General features: G+C 41.7%; 2 protein-coding genes across 3 annotated transcripts in view; one reads left to right on the forward strand and one right to left on the reverse strand.

Annotated features, from left to right (window-relative positions):
* RALGPS1 (Ral GEF with PH domain and SH3 binding motif 1) overlaps nt 1-21,020 on the reverse strand; it is a 606,537-nt gene that overhangs the window by 268,218 nt on the left and 317,299 nt on the right. The gene's annotated exons all lie outside the window — the stretch shown is intronic.
* Nucleotides 806-21,020, forward strand: part of ANGPTL2 (angiopoietin like 2) — a 58,837-nt gene continuing 38,622 nt past the window's right edge. Inside the window, 1 exon segment of the mRNA XM_020984960.2 lies at nt 806-1,466. The gene's annotated coding sequence lies outside the window, so the exon portion shown is untranslated.

Genomic DNA, 21,020 nt, shown 5'->3' on the forward strand with positions numbered 1-21,020 from the left:
TACACTTAAGTCTCTGGACAATGGGATCCTAAGGCAACACACCCCTACCACCACCACCTAGCTCAGGAGTGAGTGGGGTCTATTTCTCTGAGTCATGGTTGCATGATAGTAACACTTTACCCGTAATGATTTGCCCATGGTCACAGAGCTGGTAAGTGGAGTGGGAACCTGATCTTCTTACCTCCCTCCTGTGCCAGATCCTACTCTTTGCTCTACTCTGAGCTGGATGACAAAAGAACTAATGCTTGAACTGGTATTATTACTGAGGATCAGCTCAGACCTGGTCTCAGATTTCCAGCTCGCTCTCAAAAAGGAGAGCACCCTGGCCCAAACTACCATTAACACAGAACCATTGCAAAAACAGCTGGAGAAAAATGTAGCAAAATCCAAACACATTACATAAGCCAAAGGGTAACCCCCGCCCCCAACCCCAACTCCTGCCCTCTACTGAACCGAGCTTATTATGAGCGAGTTGGTGAGAGCTTTGCGATTCATTTGTCCCTTTTGCTATCCAGGAGAGAGTGTTGCTAAAGCTGCTGCCAATGATGGGGGCTGGGCTGGAAAGGGAGGGGGCAGGAGCTCGGGTGCGGTGTAATGCTGTCTGCCAAGAAGCTGGGGGAAGGCAGGAAAGGGAGAGGGGGGAGCAGCTGGGAGCTTTAGGGGAAGGGAGGGGAGAAGGGGGAAAGAAGGGAGAGGGAGGGGAGCGAGGTGGGGGCTAACAGGAGAGGAGGGGTGGGGGGATGTGGTGGCTGGGACAGTGCTTTCAGTCCCAGTCGGGCCAGGAGGCGGTCTCCTGCAGGCCAGAGGCATTGGGAAAGCTTGTAGGGAGCTGTGACATCACCCAGTTAAACTTCAGCCCAAGCCGGCAGGCTCCAGGTCTGTGGCTAAGGGGACGCCCTCAGCCCCACTCTCTGGCTCCTCTTTCTTGCATGGGTGGGTGGAGAAATGTGACTTGAACCAACCAGGAGCGGCCTGCTTGCCGCATGCTTTACCAAACGTCTTTTTTTTTTTTCCTCTCCTCCGGCATGTAAATCCTCCACAAAGGAGCTGAAGTTCAAATGAGGCTGCTTTAGCCTTGCCCCAAGGATGGATTCAAAGCCTTAGTCCAGAAGCGCAGAGTTTGGCCCCAGGGCAGCCTCACCACCACCCTCAGGCCCAGGGCATGGGGCCGAAGTCTTCCAGTCCAGTGCAACACAGGACACTTCTGGGATAAAGGACCGCTACCTGAGCGAGGAGACTCCAGGTTTTGGTTTTTAAAAATCCTTTCTCGGACCCTCCCCACCCCGCCTCTAGCTCCAGGATCCCCGGGTGGTTGCAAAGCACTTTCTCCTGGGGCACCAGTCTGATCCAGCATTCCAGGGAGGTCCCAGGGACCATGAGGGAAGCCCTCCCATAAGGAAACCCTTGAAGAAAAAGCATGTGAAAAGTTTGAAGTGGCATCAGGCAGCCAAACAGGAGGAAAGTAGGTAAGTAGCAGCAAGGGTGGCCAGAGGGGTTTGGGGCTCCTAGGATGCTGACTGATTAAGGCAGGGTCGGGGGCCGTGGGGATGATTTTGCTCCACTCCCCATTTGGGACAACAGCTAGGCAAAAAATGATTTCAGTCAACATTCTAGGGAGGGAAGGAGAGAGGGAAGGAAACATGAAACTCTTACCAGGTACAAGGAGAGGCAGTGTAGTGCAACCTCAGGTGCAAAGGATTTAGAATCAGAAGACCTGGGGTTCAATCTCAAACTCCCCTCCTCCCAGCTCTGATATTGACTTAGTGTATTCAAGTTACTTCTCTCTGAACCTCAGTTTCCTCATCTGTAAGGTGAGGGGGTTGGACCTGCCGAATTTTAAGGTCCCTTCCAGCTCTAACATTCCATGGTTTTGTGAAGGCACTTTAGCAAATTGAGAAACTAGAGCAACCCTGTAAAGGGGCAAACAGTTGTCCGGAAACAAAGCAGAGAAGGTGATGCATCCCCTATATAGTGTTATGGTGTAGGTGTAAAAAGGAAGTGCCCAGGGAGTGATGGGGATAATTTCTGCATCCTTTCTGAACCCAGAGCACATGGAAAAAAAAATCATACCCTGAATCAAGCATGGGGCCTTGCATACACTAGGCGCTTAATAATTGCGCTTAGAACTTAAAATGTGAATTGACACCTGTGGGTGATTTCTATAAAGCTTCAACTCCGTTTTTTGTCTGCTAGAGAATATTCTGGTGCAAACTTCAACTCCAGGTACAGAGCTGGCTACTGTGGAGAAGCTGGGATGTGTTTGGGTTGGGGGTTGGGGGGAGGGAAAGGCAAGGATAAGGTGGGGGTGAGGCACAAGACAAGACAAAGGCTGGAAGAAGGGTTCTGCTTATCCTCAGTATCAAACTTACTGTTTTGAAAGCGAATCCCCAGACAAGCTCTGAATTCTTGCAAACAAAACCCACTTGGGAAAGCTGAGCAAACTCTTTCCACATTCTCTTCCAAGGTGATTGGCTTCAAAGAAGGGGCCACTAGTAAGGGCTTCCCTAGAATGGAGTACTCGGAGAAAACATGGAGTTTTTGCCCACTGATTCATTGGTCAAACTCTGCTGACTAAATATCTCAAGAAAGCCTAGCCCCAAGATGCTATCTGGGAAATGTCCTTGTGTCCCCATCCAGAAGCTACTGTATGTGAGCAGTAAATAGGGGAGGCCCTATCCTCTGCTCAACATGCCTGAAAATGAGACAACAGAATGCACTGGAGCCAGAAAAGCTTTTGAAATCTCCCAGCGCCAGATACTATTTCAAAACAGAACATCTCCAAAGAGCTCTTCACTTTCTCCCGCCGTAAGAGGAAAGGGTTAGATGTTCTCTAGAGATCCTTCAGACTCTCAATCTTCAGATCAATGATTGCTAAGGCCTCTTCACCTCGAACAGTCCATGTTTGTGGTCTGGTGAAAAGTGGTGTTGGAGTGGAAGCTCAGTGGTCTTAGTGCCACAAAGGTCCCAGTTCAAGCCAGCTTTGTCACTTATTGCTTTGATGTCTTGGACAAGTCACTTCCCTTTTCTGGACCTCAGTTTTGTCATTTATTGAAGGGGGGGTGGTTAGACTAAATAATGTCTCTAATATCCATTTCAGTTCTGATATGGCATAAGTCTGTGATTCTATAAGGTCCCCTTCCAGCTCTAATGTTTTGTGATTCAGTCCTTCCCTCTGTTTCTCCCTATCTTCTCTCTATATCTTCTTTCTGCTATCTACCATACGTTAACCTATCCCCTCTGCAAGAAGATGGGATTTGAATATTTTCCAAAGACTAAGATCAGCTCCCCCCCCAATTAAGCTATTCAGAGGGAAAAGGGACCCATTTTTATAAGGACTCCCGATATATTCAGTGGCTTTGTTTTGGGAAGCAGCCCAATCAATGGTCACCCCCACAGAATTCCGGTAACAAATCACAGCCAACATACTGATTCATAGCAGGAAGTACTAGGTACAATTCCAAGCTCTTTTCCATCCCAAACACATCTTCTCAATGTGTGCAGCACTTCCACCCAGCTATTAGGCAATATAGCAGATAACAACTATGTGGCATACACTTTCTAGTCCTCTCCAGAAGGTCCTCCCAAGAAGAGATCTTCATGGTTATGGTTCCTTTCAACAAATGTTAAACATTTAATCTACAGAAGGCATATAACATTCAGCTACTCAGCACGCTTTGCATTACAGGACAGTGAGTCAGAAGGGACTTCAGAACGCAGAACTTTAGAGTTGAGGATCTTGGAAGACAGAATGTTAAAAGAGACAATATCAGAGTCTGACAGGACCTTAGAATGTTGCAGAGGAAATGGACCATAGAGATCCAGTTCAGCCCCCTCATTTTGCAGGTGAATAAACTGAGTCTCCAAGAAGGGACGTGACTTGCTTATCACACAGGGTATAAATGACTGAGCTTGTATTTGAACCCAGGTCACCTAATTTGTTTTAGATCAAGTTTCAAAAAAAAGGGCAGAAACATTTCCTAGGGGATCAGTTGTTGAACCTATTCCGAAGAATACACCAAGTTCATCCAAGGAAAAATCCCCAGCATACTACAGCAATAGACTTCTCTGGGCATGGGCAGCTATCTTGCCTGTCTTTCTTCTCACAATTAATGGTTTTTAAGAAAGAAGCTGCTTTGGCAGTAGCTAATTAAGAAAAAAATTAGAAACCGCAAGAGGGACAGGGGGAAAGCCAGAGACTGTGTCATCTGGGGTTATTCTGGGAAGGGCAGTTTCAGAAAGTCTCATTACCACATTACTTCGGTGCTGTGGAAAGAGCCCTAGATTTTTAGTCAGTGGCCATGGGCTTGGATACCGGCTCAACTGTTTATTAGTTGCATGATCTAGGGCAAACACCTTTCTAAGGCTACCCCTCAGTTTCCTTATTGGTATAATGGGAATAATAACTCACGTACTTAAGACTTACAGAAATGTGAGTTGTTAATATTAGTTTTAACAAGAGAAAAAGGAGAAAGTACAGAAGCAAGGGGCTAGCAGGGAAAAGCAGCTTAGTGTGGTAAGAAGAACACTAGATTTTCAGTTGAGGGACTTGGCTTCACCTCTCCAGGGTGCCACTTATTGGCTGAGAGATTCACTTTGTCTGCCTAGGCCAGAGCTTCCCCTCTATAAAAGGAGGGTTTAGACTAGGTGATCGCTAATGTCCCTCCCAGCTCTAAATATTATGACCCAACTTGCTGATATTGAATGAGCCCAACAAAGCCAAGGATCATAGAATTAGAAGCTGGAAGGAATCTTAGGAACCTTCTAGTCCAAGGCTTTCCTTTCACATATGAGGAAACTGAGGCATAGAGAGGGAGGTCTATAATCATACTTGTGAAACAGCCTAATAAAATGTGTGTGTATGTGTATGTCTATGTGTATGTATACATAGAGAACTCCTGGGATAAGAAACTCCCTGTACTGATACAGATCACCAACTCATCTCTAATTTATAGATTTAGAGAGTTGTCTGTGGGTGATGAAAGGTTAAATAATTTGCCTATAGTCACAAAGGCATTATGTGTCAGAGGCAAGACCTAAAATTGTGTTTTTTGGATTCCAAGGCTGGCCCTCTATCCACCATACCACTCTGCCTCTCAAGAGAGAATAATTATAGGACTTAAAGGGAATTTTTTGCTTAATTATTTTAATTAAAAGATATAAAGCACTTAATTTTAAAAGTCTACTTTAACATTTTGGAGCCCCACAAGCACAGAGCAGTGTCTTTGTTTCTCTAATAGAAATTTCTGCCTGGGGGCTCCTTTCTATTCTGTGCTGGGTAGACTGGATTCCCCCCAGAAGACTATGAATTTCATGAAAACAGCTACCCTAATCTTTGTATCTGGACCTTGCACAGAGCTCTCAATACACACAATAGATGCTTAACAAATAAATGCTTTACAAGAAAAACCAGTCAATCAATAAGAGCTGTCCAGAAGTATAATGAACTGCTTCCTGGGGTGGTGAGCTCCCCACCAAGCAGGACCACTTGTCAGGAAGGTTTCAGAATGTATACTTGGTCAGGTACAGGTTGAACTAAATGATAATTTTTGAGTTCCTTTCCAACTCTGTGATTCTATGAATGAATGTTTAGTAGAACAACCTTGCACCTCTCCTTAAGCATGGAAACCTGGTTTTTTGAAAGGACATTATGGAGATCACAATATCATGGAAGAAAGAGAGCTTTTGTATATATACAGCAGGGAAGAATAAGGTATCTTGTTCAGAAAAGACAATTCTGTCAGAGCAAAATTCATTCATTTATATTCATTCATTCATTCATTAATTCCCTATACACTAAAGACTACATTTTGTAAGATTTGTAAACAAAGTTTCATAATTCATATCATTCCCTGCTTGAACAATAGAAAACTCCTCAAAGGCATAATTAGTGACAAAATCATACCAAATGTAACAGAAAATCAGAGATCAGCCACTAGCCCAAAAATTTGATTCAGCTGAAAACTATGTCTGTGCTTTCTTCATAGGATTTGGAGCTGGTGGAAACTTTGGAGATTATTTTGTCTAAAACCTTTATTGTAGCAATGTGGAAAGTGAGGTTCATAGTGGGTAAAGGAAGTGCTCTTATGAGTGATGCCCAAATGATTCCAGTTACCCCATTATCTGTTTCAGTTTTGCTGCAGAGGGGCGCATTTTATCAGGAACACTCATTATTTCTGGCTGACCACCTTTGGGCCACAGACAAATATTCTTCCCTAGTGAAATCAGACTTGAATTTCTGCCAAAGAGATTTATTCTTTTGCATTTTGAAGACTTCATTCTTTCATACTTCAAAAGGTCTGTTATTTCCTTGAGGTGGGCCCTCTCTCTACTAGTACAAATCAAAGCCCCTTCATGCCTCAGCAAACTGTTCAGCAAACTGTTTGGCTATGGCCAAAATTTCACTCCCTGGTGACCTACTCTCTGGAGATGAGCCCCTATCCTTATTCATCCTGCTCCTCAGCTGAAAGGCACACAGGCTATCACTGGGCTTATACTCAAAGCCTGCCCATTTGAGTAGGACTTGACAGTTCTAGAAGCCAAGGGTCTCCCTGACCCCCACCACCTGCAAAGAAGTATGGGAAGAAGAGATGAGTAGAAGCTGGTAGCTCCCTATTGATATGTAGGTACCCATAGAAGGGGGATATTACCCATATTTTTAAGTTAAAAGTTTTATTAAAACATTTAACATCAATAGAAATAATTATACATGTTTAATAACCATGCACATTTGTATCTACTCACTTTTTTCAGTCCTTCAATCTTCCCCCACACACACACACACCTCATATATCCTTATTCACTTTCTTCCTGCAATTATAATCAGGGTATACCCCATTCTGGTTTTGCTTTTTTTGATTTGGCACTATTTCATAAAGGTCTTTTCAGATTTTTTTTTTGTTTAGCTCACACTCGACCATCTTAATGACTTTATAATATTCCATTACATGAATGTCCCACAGTTCATTTATCCATTTGGAGGGGGGAACATCTTAAGTTTTATCATTTAATACTCTGACAGGGACTCTTCAATCAACTAGGCAATACCCAACCTGGGTTCACAATGGGCACATGGAAAAAGGACGGAGGCTCAGATTGGTGGAAGCTCTTTCCTTCCCACCTACAACAAAACCATCAGCATAAAATCAGAGAGAATAAATACTCTTAGATGACATCACCAAACAATACTATTAAACCAGTGGCCTCAAACCACTCCTTACTCACTAACCATCTATTGCATTAGTACTCAGCTGCTGCCAAGTGGGGAACTTTGGGGCAAAATGGTAAAATGTATCCCCCTTCATGTCTCATGCTAGCACCTCTGTGCCTGCTCATAACACAGAACCCCAAATGGGGCTGGCATTGTAGACAGAGGGAATGCTGCCTTTCCCTATTTGTGGAATGTCTTTCTTTCTCCTCTTTGCTTGTTCAAATATTGAATTCAATTTAAATCCATTTTTTAAAGCCTGACACAAAGTCCATTCATTTCTTGAAGGCTTCTGCTATCTTCTCATTCAGTAAAGACCTCTTTGGATTTCTTATAACACTTTGTTTACACCTCCCTACAGCACTTAGGGTGTATTGTTGTACATAACCATAGGAGTTTGTGTTCTATATCTCTACTAAGTTATAAACTCCATGAGTGCACAGACCACATCTTACCTATAATCTGTGCCTCCCCCAGGACTCTGTACGTAGCAGGGATTTAACAAATGCCTTTGATTAAATGAATGAATGAATGAATGACCTTCTATGGCATTGCGCAAGTTGGTTATTATTCCCAGCATGCCAAAACAGCAGTGTGTATGTCTATGGTAAAGCAAATGGTGCAGAATATATGTGTGTATACATACACACATATCATATATGTATATGTTAATACAATATGCATATATCATAATATCATGTATATATTATAATTATATGTACAAATATATACACATATATGTATGTAGACATAGCTATAATGTTTATATAGCACTTACTAAGTGTTAGGCACTGTGCTAAGAGCTTTCCAATTGTTTTCTCATTTGATTCTCACAACAGTCCCATAAGGTGGGTGCTATTATTATCCCTATTTTACAGTTGAGGAAACTAAGGCAAACAGAAGTTAAGTGACTTGCCCCAGGTCACTGAGCCTGGATTTGAACCCAGGTCTTCTTGACTCTAGGCCTGGAACTCTATCCATTGTACCACCTAGCTACACATGTGTACACACACACACACACACACACACACACACACAGATATCTCCTTCGCGGCCCAGGGGTAAGGCAAGGATGGTGGGCTAAGAAGTCCTCATGCAAAGATTTGCTTGAAGGCATGGAATGTCATCTTCATCTCCACTCTTGTCCCTATGTATGCATGCTGGAGGTATGACTATACGGTTCCCTGTTTTCAGGTTACTGTCTTTCAAGGCCCACAGCTCTCTTAGCCACTATTCTGTGGTTCTCTTAGATGATACTCTGTATAAAAAACCAGCCAAAGGAACCACAGACTTGCAGGAACCTTTAAGATTATCTAGTTCATTCCCTCATTTTGCATTTAAGGAAATAGGGGCACAGCAGAGACGTGACCTCCCCCAAATCCCATACCTCATCATTATTGGTAGAGAGAAGATTTGACTTTAGGTCTCATGGTTCCAGTAAAATGCTCTTCCTTTATAGTATATCTGAAATGCAAGGCTCAGGGATACATACGTTAGGGAGGTAATACATCATAATGGAAACAGCTTTGGCTTTAGAGTCAGAGGTTACAGTTTTCTGTCGCCACTTCCCCACTTATTAGCTACATAGTCATAGACAAGTCACTGCCCTCTCTGAATTTCAGTTTCCTTATCTGCAAAACAAGGATAATAATCTCTGCATTATAAGCCCTCACAGGGTTGCTTTAAGAAATGCCTTTGTAGTAGAACTTTGAAAGAATTGAATAAAAATGTCATCAATTCCTTTTTCATTAATTTAATTAAAATTAATGTTTTACTTGTGAAAAAAAGAGATGCCTTTGTAAACTGTAAACTGCTATCAAAATGCATTAAGTTCTTAAGAAAAGAAAGTGAAATCAGAAAGTGACTCCTTGCATTACTGTCTCAGTTATATTCCCAAACAGTACTTACCAATGATCCCTTAGTCTAATTTCGTAGCAAGCTATAACCCCCAGATATTTTTCTTCGGTATTGAATCCTAGTCACTTTCTCACTATCCTATCAGTTTGGGGGACCCCCACTTTGCACGGGACCCAATGACAGAGTAACACACTATTTTGGAAGACCTTTTACCAATTGCAGACAATTGATGTCTAAGTCAGTGACCATTGCTGGTCTCTGAGTTCTCACAACGGTATTTACCCTTACTGTACATGTAGCATCAACCCCATTCACTGGATCATAAGATTTAGAGATGGAAGGGACCTTGTAGATTATCGAATCCAATTTCCTTATTTCTGAGCCCAGAGGTTAAGTGACTTGTGCGAAGTTGCACAGCTAGAAAGTAGAAAAGCCAGGACGTGTGAATTTAGGTCCTTCATCCAGTGATCTCTCCACTATACAATTACAAACTAAGCAAAATAACTGTTGAATCATCTCTTTAAAATATCTGGAGAAGGAAATGGCAAACCACTCCATTATCTTTGCCAAGAAAACCCCAGCGGGGTCACAAAGAATCAGACACGACTGAAATGACTGAACGACAACAACAATCTTAAAAGTATATGGAATATACATGTCAGGGGTGCCTCCTCTGTTTCCCACACTGAGACTCAAAACCATATCTTATTTGCTGCTTTCCCCAAAACAGCCCTGTGAAGTAGGTAGCATAAGAATTGTTGTGCCCATTTCAAAGATGAGCAAACTAAAGCTCAAAGAAGTGAAATCAATTACTTGATCAACATTAATTAAGCACCTACTGTGTGCTAGGTACTGCATTGAGGATTCAAAAAGGCAAAAGACAGTTCCTGCCTTCAACCCTCAAGAAGCTTAAAATTTAATGAGGGAGACAACATGCAAACAAATAATACAAAGCAAGCCATATACAGTATAAAATAGGAAAAAAAAATTAACAGAGGGAAGGCCTTAGAATTAAGAAGTTGGGCAAGGCTTCTTGTAAAGGTGTGATTTTAGTTGGGACTTAAAGGAAGCCAGGGAAGGCAGTAGGCAGAGTAGAGAAAATGACTTGCCCAAGGTGACACAGTGATCAGGTGAGAATGCTAAGACTACAGCTTTTGTGTTTTCATCCTCTCACTACCCCATTCTGCCAGCACCTTGGAGCAAATACTACCCAGGAGCCTCTTTTCTCTCTGACAAGCCAGTGCAAAACCTTTTTCCATGTTCCTACAAGTATGGGATCATAGGATCAAAAATTTGGAGCTGTAAGTGACATTTTAAATCATTTTACAGATGAGGAAATTGAGGCCTGGACAGGTGAAATGATTTGTCCAGGAATCACAAAGCTGGTAAGCTTCTGGGTCAAGATTTGAACCTAGATTTCCCTGGCTCCCAAGTCCATCATGCTGCTCACTATACCACATTGCCAATTGTCATTGGTCCTCCAGTAGTTTAGATTAGAGATTGTAAAGAAACAAGACATGTATATTTCATCTTAACAGTTAACAAAAAGAGATTTGCTTAGCCATAGCAGAAGAAGGATATTCAACAATGATATTCAGTAAAGGCACTATGTTGATTAAGCAGAATGCAGCTCCCCTGAGTTGGCTACAGTGGTCTACCAGTCAAGCATCACAGAGCTGGAACTCCTAGTGGCTTTGGGAGATGGCCAGTTTCTTGAAGGCTGACTATAAGAGCGCCAGAGGCAGGCCTGCACTCTGGACTAAGGAAATTCTGCCTCAGTTTTCAAGGACAACAAAACCAGAGATGGCTTGAAAATCCTGAACATCAAGGAAGTTCTTCCTTTGTCTGGCCTAAATTCCTTGTGCCTTCCTATCACTATTCGGACACAGGTTTTGGTGCCTTTGGCTTTTGGAAATTACTTTGCTCATTGAATTAAGACAGGGCTCAGCATTCATGGTTCCCAGGATTTAAAGGTCTAAATGAGGTCTAAGTTCCTCATTAAACTCTCCTTAGCCTGGTGTATGAGTTTCTTCTTGCCACCTCAGCCCCAACATGGCCTTTTCCCTCCCAAATTATTAAAGTCCTTTCACACAGTGTTGCCTGCAACATGATCCTTCAAGGGAATGTAGAGACCCACAAAATATGGCAACATCTCCCTGCAGTGAGGTCATGCCATAGGCCCAATCCATGAGCTCAGAGACATTCCACTTGGGGCTGTATAATGCCTGAGACCTATGGAAATCTCATTTAAGTGTTTAAACACAGTCATGAGAATTTGTCAAAATGTACTTGATTTTGAGGAAGCAAACAAAGAAAGTTTGTGCAGAATGGAAACTTCTAACAGCACGACGTGGAAAAGCAATTTAAGACTCTATTGCTTCTATATTAAGAGCCAAGGAAAATATTTTGATTTGTTTTTATTTATTTAACTTTTGGGGGGTAGGGTAGAAATCAGAAAAAAAAACCCAACATCTTTTCTATGAAAGTTGACTTTCTCTCCATTCATAAGGTGATAGGGATGTTATTACACTACTTCCCTCGAGACACAATTCACCAAATAAATATTAAGAGGATAAAAGTAAACACACTCATTACTGGCCATTGAGAACAGCCAACCTTGTAAGACAAGAATCAACCAGGACAATTAACTTGGCTGAGAATTCTTGGGATTCATTTCATTTAGTTATTGAACAATAACTAGAACTCTTCAACATATATACCTGAAATCTCAACCAATATTAAAATGTTCTTTGGAATACACCCACCTGATGTCTCCTATCAATTCCTCACTGAGGCAGGGAATGACTCTGGGACCCAGAACCCTTTGCCCATGGAAGGCAATCTCTGGTTCTAGCAAATAGAAGAGACTTTGAGAGTAGGTCTGGCTACAGATCATGTGCCTGCTGCCTGAGGATTGACTGAGCCAGCATGGCCTTAGCACAGAGAGGGTGCTTATCCCCAGAGAACTGACTGGAGTGCTGATATTTTCTGGCCAGAGCAACTCATTAACTCATCCGCTGAGGCTTGGAGGAGTTGCCATCTTCAATGGTGGAAGAAGCGCCAGAAGAACTCAGGGATGTTGAAGTACTGAGGTAATTAAAACACAAATCCCCACTGTATGTCTCTGCTCCAAGAGACCTTCTGTACAGCAATGAAAGGTATACTGGAAATGTCATAGGTGATTCTCTATCAAGTGCAGTCTCCTAGCACCAAAAAAAAAGGCTACTTCTCAACAAAATTCCAACAGATTGGGGTAAAGAGCTCTCCCAGATTTCCCACTGGGTGTTCATCGGACAAACCATTTAGCCTGTTTCAGCCACTAAGAGGAGGACCTCAAGGAAGCCTGGGGCCACTACAGGAACAGGCAGAGAAGTAAGCCAAAGGCTGAGCAGCAGCTGACTCTCCTGCCAAAGTCTTGAAACACTGCCCAGCTTCGGCCTTTGGGGATGGTAAGAAATTGTACCAGGTGAAGATTGGCTTTATGCCCAGGTGAACAATCAAGAAATGCTCCTCAAACAGAACCACTCTGGGAGAAGAGAAGAGCAGGCCTCAGGGGTGGAGAAGAAATTCCCCCATCAGGCTCAGGAGGGGCTGGCATGGTTCAGCCTACTTTACTTCAACTATTGTGCTACAATGGGCAGTAAGCAAAAGTCAGTGGTAATTTTCAGTACTGAAAGCATGGAAATATTTGATCCACTTGGCCCTGCAATGGTGATGTAAGACCAGTGGGTGAAAGTTTACAGAGAGGCTGACTTCGGTTCAGTGTATAGGAACACTTTCTAATAAGAAGTCATTAGATTATAGGTTTAGAGCTGCAAGGGAACACAGAGGCTGCCTAGTTCAATTCCCACATTTTAGAAATGAGGAACTGAGGCCAAGAGAGGATAAGTGACTGGTCTAGGGTCATAGAGTCTGAGGCAGAATTTGAACCCAGGCCTTCCTGACTCCAAGTCTAGAACTCTATCCATTAGGTTATACTGCTTTCCCAAAGTGGAATGAGCTACCTCAAGAGGTTGCGAGTTTCCCATCACTGGGAAGCTTTAGGCAGAGGCTAGATGGCGACACTTCAGGGAAGTTGTAGGCGGTTTCTCATTAGGCAGATATTGAGCTAGATAGATTTAGAGCTAGAAGGGACCTCCAGTGCCATCTAGTCCAAGCCCCTTATTTTACAGAAGAGGAAACTGAGGCCCCAGCAAGCCCAAGGTTACACAGGTAGTATCAGAGGCAGGGTTTGAATACAGGTCCTTGATTCCAGAGTCTTGACTCTTTCCACTGTATGATACTATCTCCCAGATCCTGCAGTTTTATTAAACGTAAGCCCAGATAATGAGGTGAAAAGTTAGGCATTAGACAAGGTGGATCTGTTCATGGAGGTAAGATCTTGCAAAAGCCATTTCACAAGGCATCAGAGGCCACGTAAAGATGTGAAGAAGAGTAATGACCCTAAGGATGGACGGTGAGTTAGAAAAGCAGAGAAAGAAGGATGTAATTGAAGATTATGTTTCAGAAAAGATTCTTTGAGGGCACGGTGGCACACACCTGTAATCCTTGCTACTAAGGAATTCTGAGGCTGGTGAATCATTTAAGCTCAGGACTTCTGAGCTCCAGTAGGACCAAAAGCCAATGGGTTATCCTCACAGGATCTGGCACCAATATGGTAAAATCCTGGGAGCAAAATGCTACCAGACTGTCTAAGGAGGGTCAACATGGCCCATGATGGAAACAGAGCAGACAAAATCTTCTATTTTTAACATAGCAGTGGGATAGGGCCAGTAAATGGCTGCTAAACTACCAGTGTGGCTGTGAAGGGAGATCCAGTCTCAAAAAAAAATTCAGTAGTGAATCATTAGCAGCTCAATTTGCAAACTGCCAGAGGATGGTTAAATAGCTGTCAATATAGACTTGTTAGAAAACACAGAAGCAATCCCTCTGGAACTGTGCCACGCCGGGTTTGTATTGGGTGTGGGTGGGGATGTGAGGAAGAGCTCATCCTGGTGAAAACAGTCTCTCGTTGGTAAGTGTCAGATAAATTTCGGTGTAGGAAAATCTCAAAGTTGGAAGGGATGTTGGTGGCATGTAGTCCAACTCAACACCCGCACAAGACATTCCAATGACATCCTCAGCAAGTGGTTATCCAGGCTCCTGTGAAGGAACCTCCATGGAAAGCCTGGGCTTCTCCTCAGGCAGCCCATTCCATTTTGGGGCACATCTGATTCTGAGGAAGTTTTTCCTTACCTTGAGCCAAAGTCTGCTTCTCTGAAATTTCCACACAGGATTATTAGCCCTCTGGGGCTAAGCAAAGCAAGTCTAACCCTTTTTCTAAATGACATACCTTCAAACATTTGAGAACAGTGATCATGCTCCCCCACCCCGCCCAAGCCTTCTCCACTCCATGTAAAATGTTCTCAGGTTCTTCAACTGATTTTTATATGACATGGTCTAGACATGGTAAAGTTTATCAATAATCTTTTCAAAAATGTGGCATCTAGAATTGCATTTCCTCCTTTGTTAAAACTTCTGACTGGGCGGCAGCTAGGTGGCACAGTGAATAGAGCACCGGCCCTGGATTCAGGAGGACCCGAGCTCAAATTCATCCTCAGACACATAACACTTAACTAACTGTGTGACCCTGGGCAAATCACTTAACCCCACTGCCTAACCAAAAAATAAATAAATAAAAAATAAAACTTCTGACTGTAGAAAATTAGCAGGAGACATAGTTTACCTTTTTTTTGGCTAGGCAATGGGGTTAAGTGATTTGCCCAGAGTCACACTGCTAGTAAGTGTCAAGTGTCTGAGGCCACATTTGAACTCAGTTCCTCCTGCCTCCAGGGCCAGTGCTCTATACACTGCACCACATAGCTGCCCCTAACACATAGTTATCTTGACTGAACTAAGTCTTTATATCTTGTCTCAATACAGAGCATTGGAAGGAGCTGGGGAAAGAGAGAAGATACTATGGAGGACAGGAACTCAGACTTTAATTATTTGAAGGACTATTTTGTGAAAGAAGCATCAAGCTTATTCTACTAGGCCTCAAAAGGCAAAACTAGAAACAATGAGGTTGTAAAAAGGAAGATTTGAGCTTAGGGATAAGGAAAAGTTCATATCAGTTATACACGTTCTAAATTGGAGTCATCTAAGGTATTAGTGAGTTCTCCATTTTCAGAGACCTTAAAGGAGAGGGAGGATGTTGACATGCAAAGAATGTTCCTTATACAATCAGGAGATTTCAAAGAGAAGGAACCTCTGAGGACATATAGTCTAATCCCTACTTGATTAGTTATCAAATGAGATATTGGCCTAGAGGATTCTGTGATTTTGTGTAGTGTTAAATTCATTTCTACTTAGACCAAGCTGTGATCTCATCAGTATGAACACTCCCTGCACAGGTACAGATTGCAATCCTTTCATGACTTCAGTGGTTCTTTTCCATGTCTTTCTGTAAATCCTCCATAGAGGATCAAGCAGCCCAATCTAGTAAAGGCCTTTCTTGACTCCTTTTAATAGCTCAGGGCAACCACTATAGCAACTGGGCTTCCCATCCATTGCCTCTCCTTATTAAAAGGAGCATCATGGCCTAATACAGAGGTGTCAAACCCACCTGCAATAATTCTTAGTGCAATTGGACCAAATTAAAATACAATTGGGAACTATTTAATAAAATAAATGAAAAATATAATAGCACAGAGATGATGTAAATATCTGCTTTTCTAAGTCGTTATGTTGCTCATTTAGTGGCCCCATTCCTATTACTTTGCCACCACTGGTCTAGTGGACAGAGCAGGGGCCTGAATCTCACTTTGGACACTTACCAGCTGTGTGACCACAGGCAAGTCACTCTACTCCTGACTCTCAATTTTCTAATCTATAAAAATGCGAATGTATCTTTAGTACCTACCTCCCAGGCGTATTGTCCAATGCAATCTCAGGCTGCAGTAACACAAGCAAAATGTCCATAATGAAGGAAGAGAGAATACCGCTACTTTTTACACTGGCCAAAGTGTGGTTGGAGTATTGTGTTTGGTTCCAGCCACCATCTTTAAGAAACTACTTTGATAAACCATAGTGTGTCTAGAGGGAGACAACCAGGATGGGGAGAGAACTGGAAGCTGTGTCATATCAGAATCGGTTGAAAGGCTGAGAATACTACACTTGAAGAAGAAAAGAGCTGGAGAGGACAAAAGTGTCTAAAGGCTGGCCATGAAGAAAGGGGGGGTTACAATTTTCCTGCCTGACCACAGATAGTGAACTGAGCAACAACGGGTAGAAGTTTCAGGGAACTAGATACCAGAGCCAATCAGAAGTGGAATGGGATGGATGCCTCAGGAAGGCTTTAAGTCGTAGCTGGATGATCACCTGGCATGGATCCAATATAGGAAATAACTACAGGGAATGAGGGGAAGGGAGGAAGCATTTATAAAGCACCTACTATGTGCCAGGCATTGTGCTAAGTGCTTTTACAAATATCTCATTTGAAATCCCCTGATTGTATAAGGAACATTCATAAGAATGTGCTAACATGTGAAGACCCTCAACTAGCAGATAAGAAAACAATCTAGGAGGTGATGTAGTAAGAATAAATATTAATATTAGAGGAAGAATGAGACACTGTGGGCATAAAAGCAGAAGAGGGCATGAGCAGTGATTTGTGCAGTATGTGGGATATTTCCCAAGGATACTTTCAGTTTTTTAGGACTGCCAGGAACAGTGGAAGCATGCTAGGTGACTACATGGTACTTCTACCAATGCATTTGGGGGAGCCACAAAATAAGAAGGGATTTTGTGTAACAGACACTGGGTGAGAGACCCAAGGAGTGAACTAACCCATTCATGATGGTGAAATTAAATGGAATATAAAGGGCAGGAGCAGAATCTAATATGCTTCATCTGAAGTAAAAAAGGCAGGGGTAGCAATCATAATCTCAGCCAAAACAAAAATAATTCTAATTAAAAGAGATAATCAGGGAAACTACATTATGCTAAAACATACCACAGACAATGAAGTAATATTAACAATTTTTCTAGCAAAGTTTCTCTGACAAAGGCATCATTTCTCAAATACAGAGTATAGAACTGAGTCAAATTTATAAAAATAAGAGCCATTCCTCAACTGATAAATGGTCAAAGAATATAAACAGGCAGTTTTCAGAAGAAGAAATCAAAACCATTTGTAGTCATATGAAAAAATGCTCTAAATCACTATTGATTAGAGAAAGGCAAATTAAAACAACTCTGAGGTACCACCTCACACCTATTAAAAATGATAAATGCTGGAAGGGATGAGGGGAAAATAGGTACACTAATGAATTGCTGGTGGAATAATAAACTGGTCCAACTATTCTGGAGAACAATTTGAAACTAGGCTCATTGGGCTTTAAAACTGCATGCTTTTTGAACAAGCAATACCACCACTAGGTCTGTATCCCAAAGAGATTTTTTTAAAAAAGGAAAAGGATCTATATGGACAAAAATATTTATAGCAGCTCTTTTTTGGTGGCAAAGAATTGGAAATTGAGGGGATGCTCATCAGTTAGTGAATGACTGAACAAGTTGTGGAACATGATTGTGATAGAATATTGTCACACTATCAGAAATGACAAGGAGGTAGTTCCAGAAAAACATGGCAAGACCTATATGAACTGATTCAAAGTGAAATGAGAAGAACTGGGAGATTATAGTACATAGTAATAGCAATGTTGTAATAATAGCCATCCATAAAAGGATTGGCTACTCTGATCAATACAATGATCCAAGACAATTTCAAAGGACTCATATCCACCTCCAAAGAGAGAACTGATGACTCTGAGTGCAAATTAAAATAGATTTTTATCACATTATTTTTCTTGCTTTATAAAAATGGCTAATATGGAAATATGTTTTGCATAATTTCACATGTATAATTGATTTCATATTGCTTGCCTTCTCAGTGGGTGTGGGAGGGGTTGGAGGGAGGGAGAAAATTTAGAACTCAAAATTTAAAAAGAAAAAAATGTTTTAAATAAATAATAAAATCTTTTTTTTTTTAAAGTGGAATTAGTTGAGGCTGGGAGGAATGGTTCAGCTCAGATGTTGCTCCATGGTCTTTGCCTACCTACAACATCTTTGTGGTACACGTGGATCATCAAAGGAATCTCTGCTGCTCAAGAATTGTGACTTATGTAGCAGAATCAGAAAAGGAAAAGATGAGGAAAACTGTGGTCAGATCTAGCTGGAGCTGTGACTAGCACTCTGGATTATCCTAGGTGAAGTTACCCCAAATTTCCTATCCCTAGAGAAGATGCTGGTGCCCAACATTGTCCATCAGCAACACTATAATAAGAATGGAGGTTCAGCAATAGTGCATTCGTTAGCATCATTGCAAACAGAAAAGGCTGATGCCACTGGGGATGGATCAGTAAGAAGATTCTATGCAGGGTGTCCCAAGAGCCTTAGTGCAGTTTCAAGCTCTAATAGCTTAGGACACACTAATCCCAGTCCTAGAGTGAATAGAGGGGAAAAACAAAAAACAAAAAACAAAAAACCAGAAACAAAGGACATCTTATAATTAGAGATTGCCCCTTTGGGAAAAAAAAACAAAACCTTAGATATTTAGTAAAAGTGCCTTCTGGACTTCGAAACCAAAGTGTCTTGTGTACCTTAGGATATATGAGCCAGAACTCAGGATATGGGTGTAAGCTCCAGCTCTGCCATTTTGAAGCTGTGTGATGCTGGGAAAAGTTACTTTTCCCTCCAAAGCCCCGATGTATTTTTCCCATTGGATAAAACAAGACAAAGTTTGGAAATCAGCCCTTCACTTAAGTAAATGATGACTACCTACGGGTGAGGCAGGCAGGCAGATGGGGTGTAGGGGTTTCCTGGCCAGGCAACAGAGCTCCGTTGCCCTGTTTAATGAGCTGTGTGTCACTCTCTGCCCGGGGGTAAGTTCTCCAAATTAAACACCAGTTAGGAGATCTCTTGGCCACCGCCTGAGATTGACTCTGAGTTCTGATTGCTTTTATGATACAGCATGAGGTAGTGGAAAGAATACTGGATTTGGGGTCAGGATACACCTGTGTTCAAATCCTACTCCTGACATTTGCCAGCTATGTAACCGTGGTAAGTTTCCAACTTCTCTGAGCCTCAGTTTTCTCATCTGTAAAATAGGAAATAATAATACATGTAGTACCCACCTCACAGGGGATTGTGAAGATCAATGACATAATGTATGCAAAGTGTTTTGTAAACCCTCTAGCAATATGTAAATTTCAGCTATTACTATTAGTGAAGGAGCAGGAAGGAAAGCAGTTATTTAAATAACATTTTGCACTTGACTATTTCCCAACTGACATCAATAACACTGAATACTTTAGGGCTATTGTTTTGTTGCAGGGGATTTCCATTGATGAATTCTTTCTAAGGATGCAGACAAGTGCTCTGCAACGTGAAGAGTCGCCTAGGCAGTAAAGAACTATACAATAACAATAATAATCACTAACATTTATATAGCACCTACTACCTGCCAAGCACTTTGCTGAGGGCTTTAAATATGTTATTTTATTTGATCCTTGCAGTAACCCTGGGTGGTGGGTGCTATTATTATCCCAATGTTGCATCTGAGGAAACTGAGGCAAACAGAATTTAAGTGACTTTTTAACTTAAGTGACCAGGGTCACACAGCTAGTAAGTATCTGAGGCCAGATATGAACTCAGGTCTTCCTGATTTCAGGTCCAGAGCTCTAGCCAATGCGTCACCTAGCTATCTCTAAGGCCAATTCTCTCTCCAGTACATCACACTATATTCTTATGAGGAAAGCATTTCATATATCTTAATGTGCTGTAAATATGAATTTTTGTTATTGTCATTATTCTTATCTTAACAACATGGTGCTATGGAAAGAGAGCTGGAATTGGGAGTCAGGAGACATGAGTATCAATCCCCCCTCTACTTACTAGCTATATGACCTCGGGCAAGACACAAAATTTACCTGAGACTCAGCTGCTTCATTTGTAAAAAAGGGGATAAGAACCCTTGTACCACTTATCTCAAAGGGTGATTCTGAGAAAAGTGCCTTAGAAATGGGAATCACTGCTACTTGTATTTAGGTCTAAGACAACCTTTGCAAAAAAGTTCTAAATGTGTGAAAAGATAGTTTTGTTTTAAAATTTAAATTCTTTAAAATGTGAAAATAACTAGCTCCAAAGTACCATTTCTTTTCTTCTTCTTCTTCTTTTTTTTTTTTAAAGCAATCGGGGTTAAGTGACTTGCCCAGGGTCACACAGCTAGTAAGTATAAGGTCACATTTGAACTCAGGTCCTCCTCACTCCAGGGACAGTGCTCTATCCACTGTACCACCTAGCTGCCCCCATTTCTTTTATTCTCTAAGCAAGTAAGTACCAATGAGGGGCTATCTCCAGCCTTCCCTCCCCCTAGCAAAGTGGGAACAGTAGATTAAAATACCATACATCTAGACTGTGTGAAATAATAGAAAAGTCAGAGAATGCATAGCAGCTTTTTCTCTCTTCCTTCACACGGCCTTTCACTTTGTCCCTCTTTGAGGCCCTTATCATATAATATTGTATATTATAACTAACTGTGTTTGTGGTTTATCCTCCTATGAGATGATAAACCCCATTAGGGCAGAGACTAAGGCTTGTCTAAAATGTCTATTTCTTCCCATAGCATAGTGTTGCTTACAGTGATAGTGTAGTGGAAACAGTCCTAGATTAGGAGTCAAAAACCTGGATTTTAATACTTTTTCTTATTCTTATTATGTGTGTAACCTTGGACAAATCATTTAATCTCTCTGGGTCTTGGTTTCCTCATCTATAAAACAGAGGTAATCTGTTATAAATGGAGTATCTGCATTTTATAGCTGAAAAAATGGAGGCAAAGGAAGCTTTCTCAAGGGATTAAATATAAATGCTTTGTAAACATAAAATTTTTGCATTTTAAATTGTTATTGTTATTATTATTAAT

Source organism: Phascolarctos cinereus, unplaced genomic scaffold, assembly GCF_003287225.1.
Source record: "Phascolarctos cinereus isolate Bilbo 61053 unplaced genomic scaffold, phaCin_HiC Scaffold_2;HRSCAF=192, whole genome shotgun sequence".
NCBI lineage: Eukaryota > Metazoa > Chordata > Mammalia > Diprotodontia > Phascolarctidae > Phascolarctos > Phascolarctos cinereus.